The 15,741-nt window shown below is 39.4% G+C and overlaps 1 long non-coding RNA gene across 1 annotated transcript; it reads left to right on the top strand.

Moving 5' to 3' along the window:
• Positions 1-7,572: 7,572 nt before the first annotated feature.
• LOC147915886 (uncharacterized) lies at positions 7,573-13,103 on the top strand. Its single transcript, XR_015553852.1, has 3 exons — positions 7,573-11,358; positions 11,469-11,587; positions 11,727-13,103. It is a non-coding gene; the product is annotated as an uncharacterized LOC147915886 (long non-coding RNA).
• The last annotated feature ends 2,638 nt before the right edge of the window (positions 13,104-15,741 follow it).

The raw sequence follows: 15,741 nt of genomic DNA, 5'->3' as shown, positions 1-15,741 counted from the left end.
ATATAATAAAATGAGAAGATTGAAAGTTAATGAGCCAGGCTTTTTCTATAGACCCCAGTTAAAAAAAACAGTCTGAGCCCAGTATAAGTAGAAAGAAGGAAATAAAAGAGCAGAAATTAAATAAATAGGAAGCAATTACAATGATCACGAGAGCACCAACTAATTCAAAGAAAAAAAGCACTAATAAGTTAGATAAACATCTGGAAAACTGGTCAAGTGAAAGAAAGAGAAGGCAAAAACAAATATGAGGAAAACGGGTCAAAACTATAGATTTCATCTTTTTTACCTCCCAAGTCCAAAGAGAATATTATGACCAATTTTATGACTAAATTTAGATAAGTTGGATTGTTTAAAATAAAATTTACCAAAATTGATTCAAGAAGACAAAAGTAAACCTGAATAGATCAGTAACCATTAAAACATTTCATTGATAATCACAATTCACACCCACCCACCTTCTCCCTACAAAGGCGCCAAGCCCAGAGAGTTTTACTGGGGAGTTTTAGCAGACCTTTAACTTGCTGATTATTCTGATTGTATGCCATGTTTCCAGGGTACAAAAGGCGGAAAGCTACTTAACCCATTTTTTGAAGCTAGTATAATTTGTATACCTTGATATTCAAACTGTGTAAGGAGAGTACAATAAGAAAACAAAGGCAAATCTAATTTATAAACATAAATATAAAATTACAGTACTTTGTCTCTTTCTCTGGGTCAATCTTGCTAAAAAATTGTAAGGCAAATTGAATCCAGTAGCAACATTACCAAGTGGTGTTTATTCTAGTATAGATGAATTGTTCAATAATAGAAAATATATTTATGTAATTGCACATTAATAGATAAAATGTGAGAACATGTAATCATCTCAATAAACACAATCAAGGCATTCAATAAAATTCACTACCCTTTAATAATGAAAGCTATTAGTAAACTAATTAGAAAATTAGAAAATAATTAGGAAAATTATTGGTCTTCCTTAGAATCAGTGCTATCACCAACACTCTTCCTGTTGTGTTGGTGGTCTTAATAATTACAATAAGAAGAGGAAAGGACATAAGAGATGTATACAATAAATACAAAAAGACAAAACTGTAATTTTCAGACAATGTGATTTTCCATGAAAAATATGCAATAGAATCTCCAGACAAATTATTAAAAATAATAAGAGAGATCAGCTGGGGTGGTGGCGATAAGATTTGTATATAAAATCTATAGTGTTCCTATATGACAGCAATAAACACTTTGAAAATATTATAGGAATTTTAAAAAAGCATTTGCAATATAACAAAATATATAAGATATATAGGAATAAATTGAAAACAGATATTCAAGTTTTACATGGATAAAATTATAAAATAGTTTTGAAGCATTTAAAAGGAGACTTGATTAAGTGGAATTGTGTACCATGGTCATAGGTGGGAAAATTCAACATCATGAAGATTTCAACTCACCCAAATTTACCTATAAATTCAATGTAATTTCAATAAAATTTCAACAGTGTTTTTCAAAAGACTTGAGAAATTGATTCTAAAATTAATATGAAAGAATAGAAGTCCAAAAAAAGCTGAGTTAATTCGGAAGACGAAGGAGGAGGAGGAAGGCACCCTCACCAAACTACTTATCAAGACTTATTTATCTGCTAACGGAATGTAAACCACTGCGGTGTTAGCTCAGGAAAGGGAAAATACATGAAAAGGACAAAAGAGAAAGTGGAAACAAACAAACAAACAAACAAAAAGCCAAAACCATGTACACTTTACGTATATGGGATTTCATTTCACGAGTAGAGTGTCATTATAATATGTCAAACTATAGTAAATGGTGTTGGAACAACTGCATATCTAAATGTGAAAAAAAGAAGATATACACATATTCAATTCCATTTGATTAAAGACCTTATAACTTTTTGAAGAATATAAAGAATATCTTCATTGCATTGCATTTAATATATATTAACTGTATATAGTCATACATTTAACTATATTGAAATTACAAATTTCTAAACACCAAAAGAGGCAATAAACAAGAATGAGAGAAATGTTTATGACATAGAGAACAAAGGATTAATATCTAGCATATATATAGAAATCCTACAAATCAATTGGGAAAAGACAACCCCATAAGAAAAGGATAACTGAGAACAGGTACTTGCTTACTTTGTTGGATGGAATACAAACGACCCAGCTCACATATTACTGTGAACAAATAAATGGTTTATGTCGTTTTAAGAATATGGGTACAGAAGCTATTATTAGAAGATATGGAGAGGATATTGCATATCTGAAACAGCCTTTTTCACCGCAGTCTCAAGATCCTATAAATCTGTGTTTTTGGAAGAGGCAGAGAAGTCAATGTGAAGGACAAAAGGGAATTTGAGTGCCATTCTTGCGGACCGTACAGCAGTCTTTATATCTCCTCTGGGTGCGTGAAGCACAGGTGATGCTAAACAAGGTTACAAGAGGCATTTGGTCACATTTAGGCTAAGAATACGCGTGTTAGAATTTAACAGATACATTTGAGCAGGTTTAACTTATTTATAATGACTGATCACTGCCAATTTAGTTCATAGTCTGAGCCTCTTCTCCACATAAATTCCTTCTCAACCCCATACCAATGGCAAAGGATATGAAGCTACAGTTGAGGAAAGAGGAAACTCAAATGTCAGTCAACTTTGAGAAATTTAGTAATAAATAAAATGCAAGTTAAAATAATAAAATGCAATTTCATAGCCATTTATTAGCAGCAATTTTAAAAGCTGAAAATTTTAAATGTTTAAAATCTGAAAATATCAAGTGAAAACTTCAAAAAATAGGACTCTCATACAGAAATGGCAAGAGTGTAGATTTTGGAAAGCAATCTGACAACCGTATTATTAAAAATGCACTCATCTGACAATCTAGCAGTTTCACTTCTTGATATATATCCCAGAGAAACTCTAGGCATGTGTGCACAAGGAGACATTTATAAGGAGCATTGATTTTAATAGTGAAGACTGGAAACAATCTAAATACGCATCAATAGAGGAGTGGATAAATAAATTGTGGTATGTTTAGCTAATAAAACAGATTATTCTAGTTAAAAGAAAGGAACTATAACTGTATGTATGGACATTGATAGATAAAAAAAAAATCTAACGAGTAAAAGGTAAGAAGCACATGTACACTATGATAAAACAGTCCTACACATTGGACCTGGTTATCTCTATCTCTGGAGAGAAGGAATTTCCATGGAGAGAAGGAATAGAAACATGTACAGGAAGGATTTACACCAAATATAAGACAGAGATTTCCTGTGGGGATGGAGGGAGGGAAACATGTCAAGGTAAGTGTATAATGACAATTTCAACTTTATCGGTAACGTGTTATTTCCTAGTTAGATACAAACAAACAAAGTAAACAAAAAGACCTACACCAACAGAGCCAAAGTAAATATATTCAACAGTTAACATTTGTTAACTATATATGGTGGATACCTGGGTGTTTGTTATTTTATTCCCTGTAGTTTGCCATATTAAAGATCAATAAAAAAAATAAATATAGTATAAGGAATCAGCCTATATCTGTAAGTGAACTGTGGAGTGCCCTCCTTGGCCTGACAACTCTCAGCACTCTTTTGTAGAAATATCCTAGGCAGCCAATGTGTTCTCCTCCTTGATATCTTTCTTAGGAGGAAACTTACCTACAGTGTTCAGTCCAGAACAAAGAATGAAGATACTGGTCTCATGGTAGTTGTTTACTTAACATATCATCACCATATGATTTTTCACATTTAAATATTGAATAAAAAGAGCATTTTTATGGCAGGATTAAACTGTGATTATAACTATATGACCTCATTGTAATAAGTAAAATTGGTTCCAGTGCAATTATGAAAGATGAAAACATTGATCAAAATATTTCGATATTTATAGATACAGAATCCTGAAAGATTGTGAATAAATTGGGGGGCCAATTATCATTCCTGAACATTTACAGAGTACGTTAAGATGTTAAATTTATCATACTATGTTATTCTCTTCACACTGTGCACGGATTGCTATACAGTTATGCACCTCATAATGACGTTTCAGTCAATGATGGACTGCATATACGATGATGGTCCCATAAAATTAGTACCATATAGTCGGGGTGTGTAGTAGGCTGTACCATCTATGTTTGTGTAAGTACACTCTATGATGTTGGCATGACGACGAACTCCCTTAACAGTGCATTTCTCAGGACGTGTCCTGGTTGTTAAGTGACATATGACTTGATAGGTACTTAGGTTGATATCAGTGGACATTAAATTGAAATGTCCAAATCTAATAGACTAACACAAATGTTTTCTTATCTTTCAGGATCTATTTAGTTTTTCAGGTCTAAGTAAAATCCAGAATAAATATTCAAAATGTGTGATGTTTTAGAGTGAGTCTTGACAGCAGAACAATTCTCAGTTTACTTTAAAAGAAATCAAAAGGAACTGAAACAAAATCAATTTGCAATGCATTAATGAGCTTGTGATTAAATTGTTCCATGTTTCACACACACACAAAAAAACATTTGATGTACTGAGTAATCTGTTGTGTAATAGAAAGTACTTTCCAAACATCATATTTTTAAAATTAAGACTTTTTGTACTCTTTCCTTTATACACATTAGAGAGAATTTTATGTCTCCACGTTCTCTCTTGGACAGGGCTCTGTTGTGTTTTGTATATGGTTATTTTCAGTAGTACTGAGACTAACATGCTTTGATGAGTCAAAATCTCAAAAGCTGAGTCCTTGAGAGTTGTCTTCAAAACGAGGATTTTTTAACCTTGAGTGATGTCCATGAATCTCATCTTTGGAGAGCTGCTGGTGGGATCTCCTTAACACTTGTTGCTGTGTCTTTGACAAGGCATTGTTCCTCTTGGGATAGCCCAGCTGTGTCTTCTGCACTGATTCACATGAGGGGCACTTGCAACTTTAATTTCCCAGGCCTGAAGGGTGACCTTATGGTATCAGTGGCTAAAGTGAAGCCCAGAAGGTGATGACCTTCCTCTGCTAGAAGTTTAATGTGTCTCCTGCTACTTCCTGATTGTTCAGCTTTTATCTTACTTCAGTGATCATTGTTGGGGCTTGGATCTTCACACAGTTCGTGATTTACCACTCTCTGAGGGACTCCGGCCAAACATCTTGGCCAAAAGCGGTCAGATTGAAGAGAGGTGAAGGATAAGGCTGGCTGTCAAGAGGACAACAGTGGGTGGTGAATAAGCAGGGCAACCTTCAAGCTGTTATTCTAAGGGTTCAGTCAGTGTTAAGGGCTATAGGGAGGCTTGCCTTACCTTAGTAATATGCTGGGACCTGCTGTATTCTCTGGAGTGTTCCTGGGATCTTCAACTCCTTCTGCCAAGATCAAATTGTTTCTTCCTATGCAGGATGAACTAGCTCACTGACTCATCTCAGTCCACAAGAAAACAAATGTAACCATTTCTTTTTAGTCTTTCTTAGATTCTAATATTGGGTGAAATGAGAAGGAAGCATTGCTAATAAAAATGCATATTTCACCATTGCGAGTACTTGCTAACTCTAAGAGAGTGAGAGCCAAGGAGGGAGGTAAAGACACAAAGAAAGAGACGTAGATTGAAGCAGATGAGAGGGAGGGGGAGAGAGGGTGAGGTTGAGAGAGGGACAGTGGAGGGGACGGAAGGAGAGTGGAAGGGAGAGAGAATGAGAAGCTGAGAGACACTTTTTGTGCTTGTGCACACATGTGGACACATCTAAAAGATTCCACAACTTTGTTTGTTTTCCAGTTAAATTGGATGTTTTAGTCCTCTTCATGGTTTGTCAGGCATTTTAAGTCTAAGTAGTCAGACCACTTCAGTTGTTTTAACACCCCAAATCCAAATGATTGGACAGTTAAAACTACCCAACTGGGTCAAACATTTAGCAATCCTGCGGACTGCACAAGTGATTGATGTGGTGTATGAGGCAGACTCAAACTGTAATTTGTTCCTTCAGAGAAAGAAAGCTAACAGATTCTTTTGGGAAACCCAAGAGGGATTGGATAAACTTGTGTTAAATGATAGGATAATAATATTACATTACTGGGTGGTTAGTCCCAAGAAGAGTCTTCCACACATGGAAGGAAAACAAGACTACAAAAGTGAGTCTGCCTAAATGTATCCCCAGCTCTGTCCTTCTGAAAGACACACACAGCCTTCATATTTTGGGCTTGAGGGAATTAATCACATCCTTTGCCCCTCAAAATGGCTGTGGATTGAGAACCAGGCACAGGAATCAGAAAATTGTAATGTCAGCTCTATTGAAGGTAAAGTTAGAGTGGCAAATGTGGCTTGAATGTGGTCTATCTGGCTTCCTAATTTTTTTTTCCAGATTTTTATTTGGATTCACTTAAGTGCTAAGGCCTCCAGAGTAGTAACTTATACAACCAGCAATGCCTCATTCTATCGGACCAGGAAGCCCAGGTCAAGGACACAAGACAGAGGCCTCCTGCATGTGTGCAGTGACTCACAATGTTAACCCCGTCCACGGAGAAATATGGATCAATGGATATCAGACTCAGAATGTCAAACAGACAAATCACTGCTCCTTCTGTGAAGGGGAGCAAATGAGATCTAGAAGGAAAGATGGATGCTTCTAGCCAACACCTCTGAGTGAGCAGAAGCTCTTCTTTTACAGACCAATAGGAAAAGTATGAGGGAGAGAAAACAGCTTCCTCTAAACTATACATTGAAGGTATCCTTATTTTACTCACAATCTTGGTAAAACAATCCATGTGAATATAGGAATTTTTGGCTCAGCATTTGAGGGTGCTGATATAAGGTTCTGAGTTTATTACAGAGACGAATGTGAGACAATGGAGTGAGGGCAGTAGAGTGGGATTTTATATTTGCATCTACTGTGTCAAATACCAGCCTAGGCTCTTAATACCAGCAAGTGGGAGGTTATTCTCTAAGGTCAGGCAGCTCAGAAAAAAGAGAAGTAAAGTGCAAGTCCAAGTCATTTTGGTGTTAAATCTGATGATCTCTTCACCACACCACTCTGTTACTATAAATGCCACCACCACCTTTGGACAAAGCCTCCTGGAGGATAACGTCTGACTACCACTGCAAGGATGGGGAGTTCTGTTAAATAACTCACAATGGCCAAATACTGGAAACAGTCCAAATGCTCACCAATTGATAAATGGATAAACAAAATGTGGTAAATCAATACAACAGAATACTATCGACAACCACAAGGAATGAACTACTGATATACACTGCAACATGGTTGAACCTCTAAAAAATCATGTGAAGTGCAAGTAGCCAGACACAAAAGACCACATATTTTATGATTCCATTTGTATCTAATGACCCAAAAGGAAAATCTACGGAAGCAGAAAGCAGAATAGTGGTTGCCTGGGGCTGGGCATTGACTGCAAATGGGCATGAGGGAACTTTCTGGGTTGATGAAGATGTTCTGAAATTGGATTGTGGTACTGGTTGTAAAACTATAAATTTACTAAAAATAATCGAATTGTACACTTAAAATGAGTATATAAGTTATAACTCAATAAAGTTGCTTAAAAATTTATTTTTAGCTAAGGGGGTATGAATTGTGAGTGCCCCCATTTCCTCTAGTTCAATGAATACTTTTATTAAAGGTTGCTTGAGAATTCTTGATATCAATTTTTTTATGTTACTAAGCACAGCACCTAAGATTGTGTGTGAAAGGAAACACTTCTTTAAAATTTACTGTTTTCATATGAACGTTGGATAGTTATTCTGTTTCAATAAATGTTGAGAAAGCTGAGAAGAAAGGCTCTACGTTTCTACTCACAGAAGGAAAAGACTGGGAACTCTTCTAGGATCAGCTCTCCTCCAACCAAACAGGCAGAAGTCACTCTGAAGTGGATGGTGGGAGAAACAACCATGGGTCTGGCTTTCTCCTTCCCTGTGCATTTCTGGATTAATAACAACCACCACTTATTGTAGCTGGCCTTGGGGTAAGTGCTTCCCAACTGTTACCCCACCTAACACACCCAGTAGTCCTCTGGTGGAGACCAATAGCGGTGAAGACAGATCAGCTGCTCACAAAACCCATTTCTTCTCTTTCCTGGGCACACAGTGAGACCAGAGACCCCAGTGTCCGTGTAGTTAGGGGTGACTGTGAGACCAAGCACTGAGGTCACTGCTCAGTGAAATGGGGGCAGAAATGATTGTGCTGCTTCCAGGCCCAGCCCATTAAAAACTTTCCACACATGAGCCTCCTGTTTTTCTCCCATCTGCTGGTTGGAAATCCATGCACCGGGAGACAAGTCAAGTGTTGAAAAATGGCAGAGCCATAAAATGGAAGCATCTTGGCCTCTGAATCACTTCTTGCAGGGCAGACCCCATTGATCAGAAATACCTTCATCAAAAGTTACATGAATTAGAAATAAATTTCTGTTGTGTTAGAGCCATTTCACAGATTTGGGTCTGTTAGAATATCTAGCATTACTTTAACCTATACATTCCTTTTAACAGAAGAATATGTTGAGATTTAGAGAGGACAAGTAACTTGTACCCATTCAAGCATTAAGGGGATGCCAGAGTCACGAGCTGAACCCAAACTGTCTGATGTTAGAGACTGTGCTCTCATCCACTACATACATTGCCTCTCCTTTGTATGAGAGTTGAGCTGCATGTCAACACACATTGATTATCCAGAATCCAAATATTTCCCACCACCATTATCACCACCCTCATCCAGGTCCATCACTTGTTTCCTGGATCATTGCACTGTCCTCCACTCTTGCCTTCTCTTATGGTCTATTATTAACCAGCAGCCAGAGTGGTCCTGTTAAAACACAAGGCCCATCAAGTCACTCCTTTGCTCAAGACCTCTGAAGGGCTCCGTCTCTCCCAGAGTCAGAGGGATGGTCCCACAACCACGGTGCACACAGTCCTGTGACCTGGCCCCCTCAGCCCTCTGACCGCCTCTCCCATCTCCACCTCCCACGCCTCCGACCACCTCTCCCGTCTCCACCTCCAGCTCCTGCATCCTCGCTCACTTGACTCAGCCGCATCAGCCTTTGGCTATTCCTCTACATTCCCCCTTGTTCCTGATAGTCACATGAATTGTTCCTCATTTCCTTCAAGTGCTTATTTAAATTTCCACTTCTCATTGAGGGCTTCTGTAACCAACCCGTTAAAATCATGACCCCTTTCCCTGATGCATTTTCTACCCCCATATCCTGTTATATTTTTCTCAGTAGCATTTAATACATTTGAGTATATTATGTAATTCACTTCAAACTACTTTGTTTATTGTCTGATTACTTCTACTAGAACGTGAATTATGTGAGAACAGAGATTTTTAATCCTTAAAACGTTTTGTTGACTATCTTATCCCCAGTATTTAGAAAGATGCCTGGAACAGAATATTTTCTGCTCCATAAATCCATGTAGAATGAACGAACGAATCAATGAGCAGCATCCTCCAAACTACAGGAAGAGGATGCAGTTGTTAAGTCTCTGTGTGCTATTTGAAGGTCTTCCAAACCGGGGGGAAATCCAGTCATCAGGACAGATTTTTGAGCTGCTAAAACTTCAATGGAAATACATTAGTATGGAGAATGTGACATATGAGAAGTCCTCTCAGAGATAGGACTATAAGTGATCAGAAAGAAAAAATTTATAAGTCACTTAGGTGGTGAAGGAAGGTGAGATCCCTCCGTGGCTCAATTAGCACCGAACCACCTTGCAAGGAGCATGGGCCAAGTTAACCACAGCGCTGAGGACTGCCTAGCAGGGCGTTGCTTAATTACTCGGGACAGCGGGGTGGAGGCCACAGCTGCCGTTAGCTGCCTTCTTCCTGTGATCTTACCGCATGCAATGCTCAGTCTCTGTTATAAATAGATGTGTATTCGTTGACTCACCAAATGTTTATTTAGTACCTGCCTTGGCTCTGAGTGCTGGGGATACAGCTGCAGACGAGGAAAAGTCCTTGTCCCTGCAGAGCATACGTTCTGCTGAGGGAGGCGAATTATAAGTAAAACAAAATAAATAATATTTAAAATATTGAGAGGTGCTATGAAATAGAGTGATGTGCTAGGAAACAGGGTGGTGGGGTAAAGAGAGACGAGGGAAGGAGGGGGGAGGATGAGAACAAGGTGGAGCCTTTAGCCACAGAACTTCAGCAAGGGCTTTTTTGAAGATGTCCCATCAGAAGGAAGGCCTGAGGGGTAAGCAGGAGGTTGCCACAGGAAGATGTGAAGGAAGAACATGCCCCAGTGAGGGAGTCCCAGTTCAATGGCTGACACAGGAGAGAGTTGGCAGAGAACAGAAAGGAACATGAGTGACTGGAGAGCAGTGGGAAAAGGAGAGGTGGGTTTGGAGACCTCTCAGGGGCCTGAAGGTGTAGGGCCTTTAGGCGTTGCAGGGAGACTGTATGTAATTCTAACAGCAGTGGAGAGACTTTGGAGAGTTTGAATGTAGAATAATGAAGAAAGTCTTTTTTTTTTTTTTTATAATTTTATTTATTTACTTTTTCCTCCAAAGCCCCAGTAGATAGTTGTATGTCATAGTTGCACATGCTTCTAGTTGCTGTATGTGGGAGGCGGCCTCAGCATGGCCAGAGAAGCAGTGCATCGGTGCGAGCCCGGGATCCGAACCCAGGCCGCCAGCAGCGGAGCGCGCGCACTTAACCGCTAAGCCACGGGGCCAGCCCATGAAGAAAGTCATTTTTAAGGTGTGCCAGAACAGCCAATTGAAAGTGGTCTCACGGCCCAGTTGGACACTGTCTACAGATTCCCCCACTTGACTCACAGGAGGCAGGTGGCAGGGATCCAGCCCGGGCCTTAAATTTATTCGTTGGTGGGGAGAAACTCTCATCACAGCTCTGAACTAAGGCAGGGCCACTATAAAACCTTTGATCATACGTTTCTAAGGGAAGTTTCGACTATTTGAAAAGTGTTAGGAATAAATGTCTAGTTTTTAAAAATAATCTCCCTAGCCCACCAAATAAACCCAAATGGCTCAATTGACATTCAATGTTCTGCATTAAATGGCTAAACAATTTCCTTTTAAAGTGAAGCATTTTCAGGATCCACAGAAAACAATCAAATACACTTAACATCCAAAAGAAGACAGGCTGTGGTTAGAGAGGCAAGTGCAAACGGCACGGTGTGAGAGAGAAGTAAACCGTGAGTTACCTGACAAAGGCTTGCTCTTATGATAAAACACAAGGTGATGCAAACTAGGATGAACAGTAATAAAATAGCAATGAAAGCTTCCAATTAGAGGCTTACTACGTTTTATTGTGCTTCACTCTATTGTGCTCCGCAGATACTGCGTTTTTTTTACAAGACCCTCCACCAGCAAAAAGATTACAACTCTCTAAAGGCTTAGATGATGGTTAGCATTTTTCAGCCATAAAGTATTTTTTTTTTTTGGTGAGGAAGATTAGCTCTGAGCTAATGTCTGTACCCATCTTCTTCTATTTTATATGTGGGATGCCACCACAGCATGGCTTGATATCTGCTACGGGATCCAAACCTGCGAACCCCGGGCCGCTGAAGCAGAGCTTGCTAACTTAACTGCTACGTCACCGGGCTGGCCCCAATAAAGTATTTTTTAAGTTAAGGTATGTACATTGCTCTTTTAGACATATGCTATTGCACACTTAATAGACTACAGCTTAGTGTTAACATAACTTTTATATGCACTGGGAAACCAAAAAAACTCATGTGACTTGCTTTATTGTGATATTTGCTTTGTTGCAGGGGTCTGGAACCCACCCCGCAGCATCTCCGAGCTATGCCTGTAATCAACGGTCAGTTGACTTGGAGGAACGGGGAGGATGATCAGCACTATAAGGACAGAATGCCAAAAGGGGTTTATAAACAGCTCGGTCTCTTAGTCTCTGTGGGTGCAATGTTGTTCAGGATAAGCACATGTGATGGGTCTTGTATGAGCAGCTTATGATCAAGTCTGGAAAAGTTACTTCGCAAGCCTCCAAGATTGGGATGTCTTTGTGTTTCTTCCCCAAGGAATGGCATTATGGGAGAGGAGTGTGGGAGATTCTGAAGGATAAGGGAAAATAAGACTCAAATATTACACACAAAAATTCAATCCAGAAATGTATAGGGATATGGCTGCCCCAAATTAGGATAGATATGGGGGTTGTGTTAGAAATATAATTGAGTTATCCAAGTGCTGGCAAGGATGTGGAGAAAAGGGAACACGCATACACTGTTGGTGGGAATGTAAACTGGTGCAGCCACTATGGAAAATGGTAGGAAGGTTCCTCAAAAAATTAAAAATAGAACTACCATACAATTCAGCAATCCACTTCTGGATATTTATCCAAAGAAAATGAAATACTAATTTGAAAGGATATATGCATCTCTATGTTCACTGCAACATTATTTACAATAGCTAAGATATGGAAGCAACTCAAGTGTCCATCGATAGATGAATGGATAAAGAAGATGTGATATGTATACACAATGGAATATAATTCAGCCATGACAAAGAATGACATTGTGCCATCTGTAACCACATGGATGGACCTAGAGTGTACTATGCTAAGTGAAATAAGTCAGACAGAGAAAGACAAACATCATATGATTTCAGTTATATGTGGAATCTGAAAAACAAAACAAATGAACAAACAAAATAAAACAGAAACAGTCTCATAGATACAGAGAACAAACTGCTGGTCACCAGAGAGGGGAGGGGTTGGGGGACAGGCGAAATTGGTGGAGGGGATGAAGAGGTACAAACGTCCAGTTATAAAATTAATAGTCATGGAGATGTAATGTACAACATAAGGAATGTAGCCAATAATATTGTAATAACTTGGTATGGCGACAGATGGTAACTAGGCATCATGGTGATCATTTCACAATGTATATAAATATCTAATCACTCTGATGTACACCTGAAACTAATAAGAATTTGTATGTCAATTATGCTTCAATAAAAAAAATAAATAAAATAATCAGATGAGTAGAACTAGCGGTAAATAATAAAGACATCTCCAGAAATAAAAAAAGAAATATAATTGGTTATCATTTGAGCTACTGGTACTTGTCTTGTGTATTTTTAGGGATGGGTCTTGCTCTTATACTTGTTATACTGTGATATATATCCATTGTCTGGCACATGGTAGGAATTCAATAATTATTTATTGAAATAAATGTTAAAATAAGTAAAAAATTTGCATCTGTTCTCTGACCTTAAAAATTCAGAAGTAATAGGGTCATAATGCAGAAAAAAAATAAACAAGCCGGGCCGACTTTAGTCAGGACGTGTGTGTGTTGGCACTGGGGGGATGGTGCAGGTAGGCGGCAGGTGCACGGATTGGAGAGAGGGTGGAATGGACAGTTAGTTCCAGCTGAGCCTCTACTTGCAGAAGGTGGAGGCGAGGGCAGGGACACTACAGGAGAAGTTGAACGCATGAGCAGAAGTCAAACGCTGGGATAGCTTATGATGTATTTTGGGGAAGAGCAGAGTCCCTTTAGCTGCAGAGTAGCGTGTCTTAGCTGAGAGAGGTAGGTTTGGTGGGAAGAACAAGGACTTGTGGGCACAGAATCCCCGCACTGCTGCCACTGCGGGAAACAACTTCACATTATGAGCATCAGTTCCTCGTCCTAAAAGAGAGATGTCCATGGTCTCTTTCCGTATGTTCTTCTAAACTACTAATAAATGCTTACATGCTTTGAGGCCTGGCTGTGTTCAACACTGTTTGAAGCACACTAATTCTATTAGTTTAAATACCTGTGTGAAGCACTTAACGTCAATTACCTTATCCAGCCCTCACAATGATTCTCTGATGTACGAGTGGTGAGGATGAAAGGGAACAACCTAATGCAGCGCTTGGCTCATGGCTTGGCTCATGGCTTATCCTCAGCTGAGTGCACATCCTCACCCTTCCCGTCCCTTTCCTCGTAAGTAAACCGTGGGAGCTGAGCCTGGAGAGGGAACGCAGCCAGGCTGCAGAGGGGCCCTTGCTTAGTGCTTCATCCAGCCAACAACTGTCCGTCTTTGAAGGGTTTGGAGCTGGGAAGTGACATGTTTACAGCTGTGATTTCCTTTACAAACAATCAGGTCCTGTGGATTGGATTTTTTTCTCATTGCTTCATCAACTCTTTGAGAGATTAACTTTTCAATGCAAGTTGCAAATTCATCAGACATTCTTCTTTCAGAGGAATGAGACATACCCTCAGATGGCTAGAGGGTCTCAGTAGCATCTTTGAGATCTGCTTCTTCACATGTCAAGTCCACTTATCCAGAGTGATATAGACAGCTGAACCGAAAGTATCATTCCTCACTGTCTTTCAGGCTGTTGTCCCCTGAGAAATATTGGGACACGCTTCGCTCTCTGTTGTCCACCCCATTCAGCTGAACAGTTACTTTCTTTCCCCCTGGTTATCAAATGTCAACTTAAAGCTCTCTTTAAACAGCTCTGCTATTTTTCTGATGGTACCAATTAGCACTGATTTCTTACTGCTAGATGAATTTTAATCTTCTTCACCAAACAGAGACTGCTGGATGGACATTTCAAAAGCTCTCAATATGTCTCATTCCCCTCTTCCCAATCCCTTTTATTTTAGCCTTTTATCATTGCTATGTGTACAAAACACTGATTAAAATTAATAATAACAATAATAAAGCAAAATAAATAACACCATCCCAGGCTAAACCTCTTCATAAACCTAAAGTAGATTTAAGACTAGAAGACTTGTAGACTCCTAAACTTTTTTTTTTAATGAGGAAGATCAGCCCTGAGCTAACATCCCTGCGATTTAATCCTCCTCTTTTTGCTGAGGAAGACCGGCTCTGAGCTAACGTCTATTGCCAATCCTCCTCCTTTTTTTTCCCCAAAGCCCCAGTGAATAGTTGTATGTCATAGTCGCACATCCTTCTAGTTGCTGTATGGGGATGTGTCCTTAGCATGGTCGGAGAAGCGGTGCGTCAGTGTGGGCCCCGGATCTGAACCCGGGCCACCAGTAGCGGAGCACACACTTAACCGCTAAGCCATGGGGCCGGCCCCCTAAACTTTTTTAAAAAATATACTTATTAAAGAATTTGTTTATTCCAGTTATCAACTGTACTATTTAATCCAAGGAATATAAACTCAAGATTAAAATTTAAGAAATATATTTAAAATTACAGTAAGTCACAAGGCTGGTGAGAATTCACAAATAACTTTGCTGGCAGTCTAAAGCAGAAGGATAGGAACGATGATTTGGGGTTTGCAGATGGAATATCCCTTTTACCACATTTTAAAATACATCCAATATAGTAAGAATGTTTCAAGGCAGTTTACAAGAAAAAAATGCCTCAAAATGCCAAATGCCAAAAAATGCCTTATTCCTCAATATCCTTGCTCCTACAGACAGGCAGACTCAGGTCCCTTTTCAAAAGAAATACACCGTCACTGTGGGGAACACGTGTGTTCCCAACTGCTGCTTCCATACGTGAGTCTACACTAGTGGTAGACTACTAATGGCCACGTGATCAAGACTGTGTTTCAGTCCCCAAAAGCGGGAGGTAGTGAGCTTTAATGGAAAACACTGGACTCTTCCTGTCCAGGGTTCATTTGCTGTTTATTGTCTCAGTCCACTGTCCGCTCCATGAGGACACTGACTCTGTGGATCCGTGGCCCCTAATACCGTGGCTGGCACAGAAAAGGCCTTTGTGCTAATGTGTGGTTCTTCTGGGAAAGACTGAGTCAAGGATCAGTGTTTCAGTCCAGTGCTTCTCAAACTGACTGCAGAGAAGTACTAGTCT

Source organism: Ceratotherium simum, chromosome 12 (assembly GCF_057802395.1).
Source record: "Ceratotherium simum simum isolate JZ-2026a chromosome 12, ASM5780239v1, whole genome shotgun sequence".
NCBI classification, from domain to species: Eukaryota; Metazoa; Chordata; class Mammalia; order Perissodactyla; family Rhinocerotidae; genus Ceratotherium; species Ceratotherium simum.
Note: the sequence above shows the minus strand (reverse complement) of the source record. Positions and strands in the feature narration are given on the sequence as shown.